The sequence below is a fragment of the Panthera uncia genome, chromosome F2 (genome assembly GCF_023721935.1).
Source record: "Panthera uncia isolate 11264 chromosome F2, Puncia_PCG_1.0, whole genome shotgun sequence".
NCBI lineage: Eukaryota > Metazoa > Chordata > Mammalia > Carnivora > Felidae > Panthera > Panthera uncia.
In genome coordinates this window covers 4,264,678-4,276,802 of record NC_064812.1, presented here as the reverse complement: position 1 = coordinate 4,276,802, position 12,125 = coordinate 4,264,678, and the positions used below count along the sequence as shown (strand labels likewise).

Below are 12,125 nucleotides of genomic sequence, written 5' to 3'. Positions count from 1 at the left end.
CACGTGCCCTCTGGCACGGTGTCCCTGTCCTCTCCACAGGTGTTCCCCCCAGGTGTTCCCCCCCCAATCCCCCAGTGTTACTTTCTATTAAAGTAAGACTTTTGTAGAAAGACCTTTCTCCATATACGTCAAAGTAGGTACCATCACATAAATGCTCAGTTGGTGCATTCTTAGAGGGACAGACAGGAGAAGAGTTCAGACCTTGGAGCCAGCCTGGGTTTGAGTCCCAGAGAAGCACTTACTAACTGTATTAGCCTGGAAAAGTTTGAGCCTCCTTTTCCCTTTTTATAACAGGGATAATGTGCTCTTACATGAATTGTTGTGAGGATTGACCAAACAACTGAATGGGGGGCAGGGGTGCAGAATGTCTGCACAGAATCACAGCAGTCAGAGGGAAGGAAGGAGGGGTTGGAGGAGGAGCTGATGCTTATTTTACACCCTTGGTCTATCAGGTCAACACGAGCAATGGATCATTAAAACCCCTACCGCTCTCATGGAGGAAAAAGAAGGCAGGGAAAGGATGGCATTTCATTCCTCCCCACTTCTAAAACACTCTAGGCCTCTAAAAATGCCCACATCGGCCAGATCTAACACAACCCTCCCAAATCCAAGACCCTGGGCATCATTTCAATCCTACATTAGGGTTGAGGAGAATTGGGCTACACCGTTATGGGCCTTGCATGAGTAAAGGTGTCGGGAATCAAGCGGAGACTTCTAACACTAAGCCTGATAACCTTCCTCTGGTGTGCTGGCTCCGAGAGAACCTGAATTTCTTTTCCTGATAGTTGGATCTTGAAGCAGTTCCTTACATTTGACCCATTTAAATGAAACCATGTTTGCCTTGGGGGCAGGGATGAGGGAACTTAGCCACAAGTATATGGACTAGGAATCAGATGTGACTGAACCCACCCCAGTTACTTGACTGCTGTGGACGCCTTATGCAGGTCACTTTCTCTTAGGCTTCAGATCTCCTGTACAGAATGAGACAATAACACCCCTGAATGGTTTTAAAGGTACTATGAAAAAGATCGAGATCTGACCTGATTTAATATTCCAAATTATAATACCTGAAATGAGACCTGAAACTGAGTTTGATAAGCCAAGCCTGATGCTTTGCCATTAAACTCGAGATGTCTGAATCTTTGCAGTGAGAAAGTTGAGGCTCAGTTAATTGGGTTCTGTTTTAAATGCCCTCTTGCAATGTGCCAGCTGCTGGGCTTGCTGTTGTTGCAGCCCATGATGCTCCTGATAAACACGATGACTGCAGGCCTCACATAGTGAGTCTGTAGTAGAACTGGAATTGGAACCAGCTGGGGTTTTCTCCACAACACAGAAAACAATAATGGAATTAATACTATGTAGTAACACATGAAGTTTCGTTTCTTTCTCTCCATGAAAAATGAGCTCTGTTGAGCTCAAGACACAGCATGGGAAGAATCTGCATGAGCAAGCTTCCCATAAGCATCAGGAGACACCTGACACTGGATCCCATAGCCAGCCCTAGTTTATTACCCCCAACCACCTGCTGAAGCCGCCAGAGCCCCATTGCCCATGATGGAGTGTTTCAGGATGGCTACAGAAGAAGTGGGCTTCCTCTGTTCCTCTAGAATCTTAATGCAGACTGTTGCACAGAGCTTCCATTAAGAGGATGGTTCACATTTTTCTTCCTGGGTTTGCCAAACACAAAATCAGAGTCTTTCTCTTTTCCCACCATAAGTCACTGATGCCAGCTTCACAATGCAATCCAATAGATTCTTAGGGAGCTCTACTTTGTCAAAGACCAAGATTCTGAGGTGCTCAGGGGCATTCAAAAGTACATATGTACCAGTTTCTTGAATCTTCAATTTTCACAATACAGCAGAGTAATGATCAATGCCTTGACCTTGAACATGGAACCTGTCATTTTCAACCCTAAGTACATTCCTCGGTTCATGTTTTCATGAGCTCCCTGCAATTGGGCTTCCCTGTAATGCCATCTGGGAGGTTCCCCCCCACACACACACACAAAGTGGGACTACTAGTGCTACATAAGCTGATATAACCTTAGGCTTTTGTTGAGTTCTCCTAGGACAGGTACCATGGGTTTGAACAGAACTATGATTCTTGAGGACCAGGGAAATCTATGGTGGTTTCCGATAGATGATTCACCTTTACATCAGGCTTTTGGGATGTTTTGGCAAATGGTATCTGGCAATAAATTTCCCTTGGGAAAACAAATCTTTTAACTGTATGAAATCAACATCTAGTACATTAATACATTCTGCAGTGAAGTTCTAGCCCATAGAGCTCCTTCAGAACCATAGGAAGTTCTCATGAAAGCAAAATTCCAATGTCCTGTGGGTAGAGTGTTCAGGACCCCTCCTCATAACCTATACAGATGACATGAAGGTGACCTCTTGGGTTCCTATCAATCATCTTGATACTGTGGGTATCCTCAATTATAAGCTGTTCTGAATGGGGATCATACATACTCAAACATGTACAGAGCTATCTCTAATCCATCCTTGACCCATGCCTGACTTTTATAACATTTGCATGAATGAGAGTCCACGTCAGAGAACCTGACCAATGTCAAATCCCAGAAACACATTCTAAACAACATAGCCACAGTTCAGATCTCAGGCTGGAAACCATGCTCCAGCTTAAGAACTGGGAACCCAAAATGTCTTCCCCCTTTCTAGTTCAGGACCAGAAATTATCTTTGTAGGAATTCTAGAAAGGCATCTCTTCTGTGAGGACTGAATTGAACATGCTGACCATCTGGCGAATGAGTTAGAAAAACTCTGAACTTGAGGTGAGGAAGTATCAGGAAATCTCAACTCCTGCCGATATTTGCAAGATATGTGACCAAATCCCACAATCATGTGCTGGCTCTTCTGTAATAGAGGCCGTGAAGGAAGACTGTTACAAAGCTCCAGGAAGCACCACTTAAGTCTCGAATCTATGGTGAGTGTGACTGGAGTTAAAATCCAGCTCTGTGTCCTACTAGCGTGGCTTAGAGAAAGTCACTTGGGTTATCTGGAGTCATAGCCTCACTTATTCACTGTGGATAGTAACACTGTTTCTTGCATGCCTGATGAGATGTGGTCACATGTGAAGATGCTTTTGGTACTTCATACTATATTCACTTGGTTCACCTCTGATTTCATCTGTCAAATCCATGCTGACTGTGACCAATACCAAGTGTGGGTCATGAACCTTCTTGGTGTCTGCCTCAGGGCCTTTCCCTCATTGTAGGGTCTACTGGGCCTGCAAGAAGACACATCCTGGGTGTGTTTGAGGATTAATGATCCCTTGGAATCCCTAAAACAGTGCTATACAGAAGACTTCAGGGAAGTGCCAAGACTTAGACTTCCTGAAATAAAATTCTAGAAGTCCTTCTGTATCTCTCCCAAGTGGCCACAGCAGAACTTGGCCCCTATTGCCAAGGGCAATGGCATTGGTGCCACAAACTTGTGTTTGTCTTTCTTCCACGTTGTTCCTGTTTCTTGAGACCCCTTCCTAAGTCAACCACTGTACTAGATCACTCATCCTGGGTCCTGCTTTCGTGAGGACCTTAATTAAAAATATCTGACTTCTGGAGTTAGCTCTAACATGAAAATATCTTGTAACCCATCACACCGTTCCTTACAACAAGAAAAAACTGGTCAGACTGAACATCCATTCTCTGCAAATTTCCTGATGTGTTTTGGACCCATCAGATTTCAGGGTGATGGGTGTCCTTCAGAGACCAGCAAATCCAGATCAGGAGCCAAGATGTGCTCACCCAAAGCAGAAGTTGCTAGGGCCATAAGCTGGTAGGAAGACATAAATGGCAGTCTGGATGAATTTCTGGGTACCAACTGTGGACTAGCATGAGAGAAGAAATTTCTAGGGGTCATACTTTGGTGGGTTTTGCTTCTAGGTTCTCAGGGAAGATATAGGAAAGTTTCCTCTCTTGGCTCTGGAAGGCAATGGGGAAGAATTTTCACTATGAAATGAGCCCAGGGCATTCTCTTAACAAAGGACCCCTCTCCAGAGGGTGTTGGACCTCTCTAAAGAGCCTGCTCCAGAGTCCTGGGGCAAAGGACCTTCCTCTCACTCTTGGCTCCTTCCAACTATCCTGTCTCCCTTTAGGATAAAAAGAAACCTCCTGTGGAGGTCACCACCTCATCAAGTGACTGAAATTTAATTGGAATACTATAGAACATCCCCCATAAGCAGGGTTCTGGTATAATGACTAAAGCCAGAGCTACTAATGTTGCTATGAGTGCCAGAAGCTTAAAATTCCTCCAGTGTCCTTATGGTCCCTGATGACTGTCTATGAAGAATGAGTGCCAAAGTCCAACACTAAACATAGTCCAAACCCTAGCCAGGTTAACCTAAACTCTCAAACTACAGACAAACGTCCTCTGGTCCTGTTACCTGATAGAACATATCTGGCTTTTCACTATAATAACCAAAATAAAAGTGAGGCCAAAAATAAGTCTGAAAAGACCAAACCAGCATCAGATTTAGACTCAGGACAGACATGTTATGATTGTAGAAGAACTTATAATAACTAGGATTAATAAAGTAAGGGCTTTGTTATGGGCTGAATGGTTGGGATCAGGGCTTTAACATAGGAGTCTTAAAGAGGTACAAAACAGCTGTATTCAGACAGGGCTTCGAAGGAAGAAATTAAGGTTCCACGGTCTCGTAGAGATGGGGCCCTGATCCAATAGAATCGGCTTTCTTAGACTTGCTCTTACTGTCATACGAGGACACGATGAAGGATCTCTGCCTGGTCTGCAGACAGCCACATTTTTGCTAAGGGCCACAGCAGTGGGCCTTGTTTTGGACTCCACAGCCTCCAGAACTGTGAGAAAACTTGTTTAACTGACCCATTCTATGATGTCTTGTTATGGCAGCCTGAGAAGACTGGCACGTCAAAATGTAATGTCTTTATAAATGGCCTAAATATACCAATTAAAACTATATTTAAAACGTTTCTTGTAGACCACCTATAGTTGATCTTTTTTTTTAACCCATTGAATTTCTGACAGGCTTAAAACTCAAGGGATGGGGCACCTGGGGGGCTTAGTTTGTTAAACATCTGACTCTTGATTTCACCTCAGGTCACAATCTCATGGTTGGCAGATTTGAGTCCCACATTGAGCTGTGCTGTGACAGCGTGGAGCCTACTTGGGGTTCTCTGCCCATCCCCCACTTTATATACTTTTCGAAAGTATTAGAGACAAAGAGATGGACAAAGACCTACCATGTTAACACCAATCAAGAGAAAGTGGGAATTAGGGGTACCTGGTTAGCTCAGTTAAGCATTGAACTTTGGCTCAGGCCATGATCTCCTGGTTTGTGGGTTTGAGCCCCAACATGAGCTCTGTGCTGATGGTGTAGAGCTTGAGATTATGTCCCTCCCTGACTCATGTTTTCTCTTTCTCAAAGTGGGAATAGCTTTGTTCTCCTTAGTGTGAAATTTGCTTGGTCAAACTACGCAACGTCCAATCTTTATCCAATAATAAAGAGGCCAATTCTTCAAGAAGCCCTAACAAGCTTATGGGGAGCCTGGGTGGCTCAGCTTGTTAAGCATCCAGCTCTTCAATCTCTGCTCATATCTTGATCTCAGGGTCATGGGTTTCAGCCCCATGTTGGGCTCTGCACTGTGCATGGATCTTAACTAGAAATCAATAGACGTGTAGAAGTATCAATTTGGAGATACTGAAATTTTCTAAGTAACACCTGGCTCAAAGACGTCTCAGTATTTAAATACTGTATTTTTAAACCAAACATTCTACTTATCAAAACTTATGGAATGAGGTGAAAACCCTGTTGGGGGTTGGAACATCTAGCATTAAAGGAACAGAAAAAAATAAAGGTCTAAAGTCAATAATCTGAACTTCTATGTTAGTAAATCAGAGGAATAAGAACAAAAAGCTAAAAAATGGTCTTAAAATCAGCCAAAATAATGAACAAAATTAGGAAAACTATAACTTGAAACCAAGAGATTCCTAGAAGTTCAGAAAAGCAACAAATCTCTATCCAGGCTAGTGAAAGAGACACAAATTACCAATATCAAATGAAAGAGGGGTCATCACTTGATCCCATGGACACTAAAAGAATAATACTATTTATGATGCTAGGCTCACGATTTTGATTTAGATGAACTTGACCAAATTCACTGAAAGATAGAAACTACCAAAACATAGACAAGGAATAGATGAAATAAAACAAACTAAAAGTTAAAAATTACCAGACCCAGATGACTTTAAATTCTATCAAGTGTTTAAAGGTAAAAGGGGTAAGAATTCATGAGTGAATTCCAGAAATCAGAAGCAGAGGTAACCTTTAACTTACGCTATAATTCCAGAATTACTGGACACATGATATCAGGTAATGGCCTACAGTTCTCCCTTAATATGATTTTTCTCACACACATAGATACAGAACCTCTCAGTAAAATGAGTGAATTGAACCCAACAATGCATAATCACAAAAACTGTAAACAAAATATACTTCAGTGGGTGGATAAAAAACAAATTGTATCAAATACCTTAGAGTAGGGGCACCTGGGTGGCTCAGTCGGTTAAGCGTCTGACTTCGGCTCAGGTCATGATCTCGTGGTCTGTGGGTTTGAGCCCCGCATCGGGCTCTGTGCTGACAGTTCAGAGCCTGGAGCCTGTTTCAGGTTCTGTGTCTCCCTCTTTCTCTGACCCTCCCCTGTTCATGCTCTCTCTCTGTCTCAAAAATAAATAAATGTTAAAAAAAATAAAAAAAACTAAAAAACCAAATACCGTAGAGTATTGATTATTAAAAAGCATCAAGCCACAAGAAAGACCTGGAGGTATCTTCAATGCATAACACTACGTGAAAGAAGCCAGTCTGAAAAAGATACATGCTGGCAAGGTGGGCATTGACTAGGGGGTATTGAAGGGTAGTGAGCCTCTTCTGTAGGATAAGACCTCAAACATTTGTGAAACCCCAAAGAATTTTGAGGCACAATGACTAAACCTACACAACTTAGTGTTGAGTCTGGGAGATCCCAGGATTGAACACCTAATGTGACAAAAGAATGGAAATGTACTAATGTGTGAAACAACTTCACTTAAAGGGGCAGGGGAATAAAAACCAAACTAAACAATTGAAAATGAGTGGAGGGGCACCTGGGTGGCTCAGTCGGTTAAGCGTCTGACTTCGGCTCAGGTCATGATCTCACGGTTCGTGAGTTTGAGCCCCACATCGGGCTCTGTGCTGACAGCTCAGAGCCTGGAGCCTGCTTCGGATTCTGTGTCTCCCTCTCTCTGACCCTCCCTCGTTCATGCTCTGTCTCTGTCTCAAAAATAAACATTAAAGAGTTGAGATTGTAGGACTAAAGGCAGAAGGAAATGCACATAAGCACTGTACTCTAGTTGATAGAATTGTTTCCCATGAGACACCCAGGGTAACAATTCTGAAGTCATGGCATATGTGTGCTGAAACTGAACGATCATGTAAACAGATGGCAATTGGAGGCCAGATTTCTCACTAATGTAGGCTATAGATAGGCAAGGGGAGGAGCCTAGAATGATCCATGGAGGAAGGATTAGACTTGGATGGGCTCATATTCCTCTTATGGTCTCCTATTCCTCTTAACATATGCAGATGGTAAGACCTGTCTATAGATGTATAGGACATACATGTGAGTATATGTATGGATGTCTACATGAGTGTGTATACATATGCATGTCTTCCTGCTCTGTCAGCTGGAAGGGCCTAGAAGCAAGGACACTCAGAAGTGAAGATCTGGGTGCTGGGGTGCTTCTGGCCTGCTAATATTCCCCAGTAAGAGGGCCCAGGGCTTCTTGGAAAAATAGCTGACTCCAGGACAATACACAAGATGAACCTGGAGCATTTTACAAGTTACAAAGTAAGAAAGTGCTCAATGTAAACAAGCAAAAAACAAATCCCACGATGACAGGAACATATTAAAAGCCAACTTAAGAGGCCTCAATCACCAAAAGTAGAAGAATTTGAGGGGGAAAAGTAGTAACTGGCATTATATACTTTGGGCTATAAGCTGAGTCCACATGGATGCAAGGAAAAAAACTGAACACAAACTAGTTGGAGTGGCAGGCCAGCTTCTCACGCCAAAGAATAAGTGATCTGTTTAGGTATCCACCATTAAGGAAGTAGACCATAACCTCTGCTCAACTTAGGGTTGCAACTTTCTTAGCAAAGAGAACCGTATGAAAACATGATTTTTAGTGGGAAACCTGACAAACCCTTTCTCCAGCCAGGTGCTCGAGGTTAACATCACTAAGGACAAGTCATATTGACCACAGGTACCCTTGATAAACTAGGGGAATGTCACTCCTGAACTTCTTCTAACACACCAGTCTAATAATGAAGAAAATATCAGAAATCCTAACAAAGGAACATTCTACCAAATGACCCAACCATCAATCCTTAAGACTGGCAAAGTCACAGAAAAACAGGGAAAACCTGAGAACTTGTGAGAGCTGAGAGGAGCCTAGGGAGCCATGACTGCATAATGTAATGTGGCATCTTGAATGGGATCCTGGAAGAGAAGAAAAAGGTTGTTATCCAGATACCCTCTTTTCACTAAAGGATGAACTTTAGATAATAACCCGTCTATTCACTAATTGTGGTAAGCACTCTGCCGATAGAAGATGTTAAGGGAAGATGGATGCAGGATACATGGGAACTCTCTGTACCTCCTCTGCAATAATTCTTTAAATATGAAACTGCTCAAAAATTAAAGGTGATCTTTATTTTAAAGGTCTTTTAAAGCTTTCCTTAAGTGTAGCAGAGCTGACCTGCGTCTGTCATTTGATTTCCTCAAGGCATATAAAAGAGAAAACCCTGGCAGGGGATATGCTTTATAGTTGCCTCATCCCATGCTTTAGCTATCTCTGAAGTGCAGTTACAGCTTTTCTTGAAATAGTTTTGGTCTGATGGGGCCACTTTTCCCAGGACGGAAAGTGCCTGTGTGTTTATACCCTCCCCCAACCCTGTACCAGTTGGCCTTAGTGTACCCAGTTGACTAATGGGTACAGGAATAGAGCCTGAGGTGCAAGTCTGAGAAGAGACACTCCAGAGTTCCTCTGTGTGATCGACAGAAGTGACCCTCCATGGGACTAAAACTGGTAATTAAAGGGTCAATAGGACTAAACTACAGTGCAACTTCTTACCCAGATCTTTTATTTTTTGCCTCTAAATTTCTCTGACCCTCCTCCTTTGCCTTCGGAATTTCCCTGACCCTCTTCCCTCAGGAAAGCACATTGGAGCCTTGCTCTTCCCTCTAGATCTCCTCATTTGGCTGCCTCTCGAATAAACCTTTGCTTTGCTGCATGTGAGGCAGATGAACTTGGGTCTAACTACAGGATCTTAGCTGAAATTTCATCCTTGTTTGGATTCTTCCCCTTTCCTGGTCTATATCCTCCACTCATTATCAATTTATCTTGCATGCTTAATGAACTACTTCTACACATGCCTTCATCACAGGAAACCTGATAGAAGGTACTGGAAGCACATTGAAAGGATAGATCTCAGGAACCAGATCAATCATTGTCCAGGTTGTCAACAGACCCATCAGTGGTGGAATGTGGGAAGCTTCTGCTATGGTGGCACTACAAGTAAAGCTCTTCCCTGTGGGGAATTGGGGGTGAGCTAGAAGTGGAATGGTTTCTCTGCTTGTTCATTAGTCCTGCATTTAGAAGATACAGGGGGAAGTAGTTACAAGGACTATAGGGCAAAATAGAGACCTAAGAAAAAACCAAGGGCTCAAGTCAGCCAACAGTGAATTTAAGGTATAATGTGAAAATTCAAAACTTTATGCCCTCTTCTAAAGAGAGCCTCATTTCTTGTAACCAAGCTGCAGATGAGCCACAGGATATAATCGTAAGAATAACAATTTAAGAGAAGGCTGTATTCTCAGCCTGGGAAAGTTAACTATGTTCAAGCCAAGGATCTGCTAGAGAAGGAACGGCATCCTGACACAGGATTGTTGTGCATCCACCCACGAGATCCCCATCACATGATATTATTCACAACCTGGATCTCCTGAACTCTGGGCCTGCAAAACTCACCCTTGCTCTGGAAGACCTCAGCCCCCCTCCATTTATTGATGGTCTATGCAGAAGTTCAACTGAGGCAGATACTTGTGAGCACAAGATCTGCCCTGCGAGCTATCTACCCTATCTCTGCTCCTGGACTTGACACCAATATCTAGGGTCAAGTCTCATGACCCAATTAGGGGTAATGGTAACAATGTTCACAGATTCATCAAAGCAGCTGCAACAACTGGCCCAAAGGTATTACTGGGAACTGGGAAATTAAATCTAGGAATAGATCTGGGTGCTGCTGGATCAGAAAAAGGTGAAAAAGTAAGGAAGAATGAATGTTGACCTAGAACATTCTCCCATGGCCTGGGATTCAATGCCTAGGTGAGGGCCCTTGGGGACAACCTTACCACCATTGGGAGAGGTTCTGTGAGTGATGGGGTGGAAAAGTCTCAAGTGGAATGAGGTGGAGATGCTAGAACTGTCTTGGTCTCAAGTGGTCAAGGGCTCAGGCAAGAAGGTGCACTAGAACAGAACTGTGTGAGATTAGTAACCTCATCAACTGATCGGTTCCTAGAGGGGCCCAGAAGATGCTGTTTTCAATTAAACCTGCTGGAGGAAGGCATTGACTTTGTTGAAACTCAGTGGTAGTGGCCATCTTGAGATGGAGGGGGATATTAGGAAGTGCTGTTACAGATCTGTGTCTCCTAGTGTCAGTGGGTTGGTGGGCTATAGAGTAGCAGAGGACATGGGACGGGCCACAGCCAGCTATCAAAGCCCAGGCTTATATGATCGTTACATTAGGTGGTGAGATCACAGGGATAACCAAAAGTCTTACCCCCCAGAATCCCATACCCCATAAGGACAAGATGAACAGGCGACCAACAAAGGAACTACGTATATGTATGTGAAAATATGTAAGTGTGTACATACATACACAGAAAGGGAGGATGAGCCAAAGGCTAATGGAAAGTCTTCACCACTCTTGCAATTTTCAGAACTGAGCCAGTTCAGTCTGAGGACTTATCTATCAAAATAGAAGAAAGCTCACCTTGAGAATGGACCTAGCAATGTCCTAACACCTGGAGTGATCCAAATAACACCGGAAACAACTGTAGTAGTGATTCTTTCCTTTAAGGATCCTTTGGTTATTTCCTCAAAGGACTGGACGGGGAAAGAGCACCTGCATATAGGGATTTTGGATATAAATGTGAACTAACTTGATTCACTGTGGGGTGCGGGGGGGGAGACTTTGGGACCCCTGAGTAGTATGAACTTACAGAGATTGTGATAAATGGGGTTCTGAACCAGCTCTGACCAACAATAGAACTGAAATGGTCCACTGCCCCATCTGCTAGTCACTTTTCCAGTTCCTAAATGTACAATCAGGGTGGACACAGTTGGTAACTGACCAAATTCTCACTAGTTCTTTGACCAGTGGGATAGAAGCTATTATAGTAGGAAAGGCCCAATGGAATGCATATAATGGATGCATCTCCGCCAGGATGGTCCAGATAACGTCTGCTTCAGAATGGAAGAGATGAGTGCCACTCTCAAAGACGTAAGGAGTCCTGACGTAAGGATCATCGTAGCCCCAGAATGATCCCTTCAGAAACCAGGTGAATTACCACATATGATGGTGTGCTTTCTCAAAGCCAACACCTCAGGCTGCTGCTGGGCTTGCTCTGACTCCAACCCAGACAGTTGAAGGTGCCTGGAAGTTCCCATCTTCCTAAGTGACCATAGCCAGTGGCTGATAGGGGCTGGAGGTTGAAAGTCCCCTCACTTTGAGGAGGATGTCCCATCCTCTTGGTCTATTTTGTTTCAGCCACTGCGTGGCTTTCAGCTCCACACACACAGAACCCAAAAGTACATTGCCCCATCTGCCCTTTGAGTATGGGGGATTTTCTGTTCTCAGAATCCAGTCCATTGCTATGTATTGGCCTCTTCCCTCTCCCACCCTGAGAAAGGTCCTTGTTCCATTTCAGAGATGATGAAACCAAGCAAGTCTCTTGTCTTTTCTACACTTCAAAGACCTCTGCTGGGTAGCCTTGGGTAAATCACCTTGACTTGTGCCTTAGCCTTTCT

At 43.5% G+C, this 12,125-nt stretch overlaps 1 pseudogene; it reads left to right on the top strand.

Moving 5' to 3' along the window:
* The window catches only part of LOC125924923 (histone H1.4-like), an 83,384-nt pseudogene that overhangs the window by 70,293 nt on the left and 966 nt on the right, over positions 1–12,125 (top strand).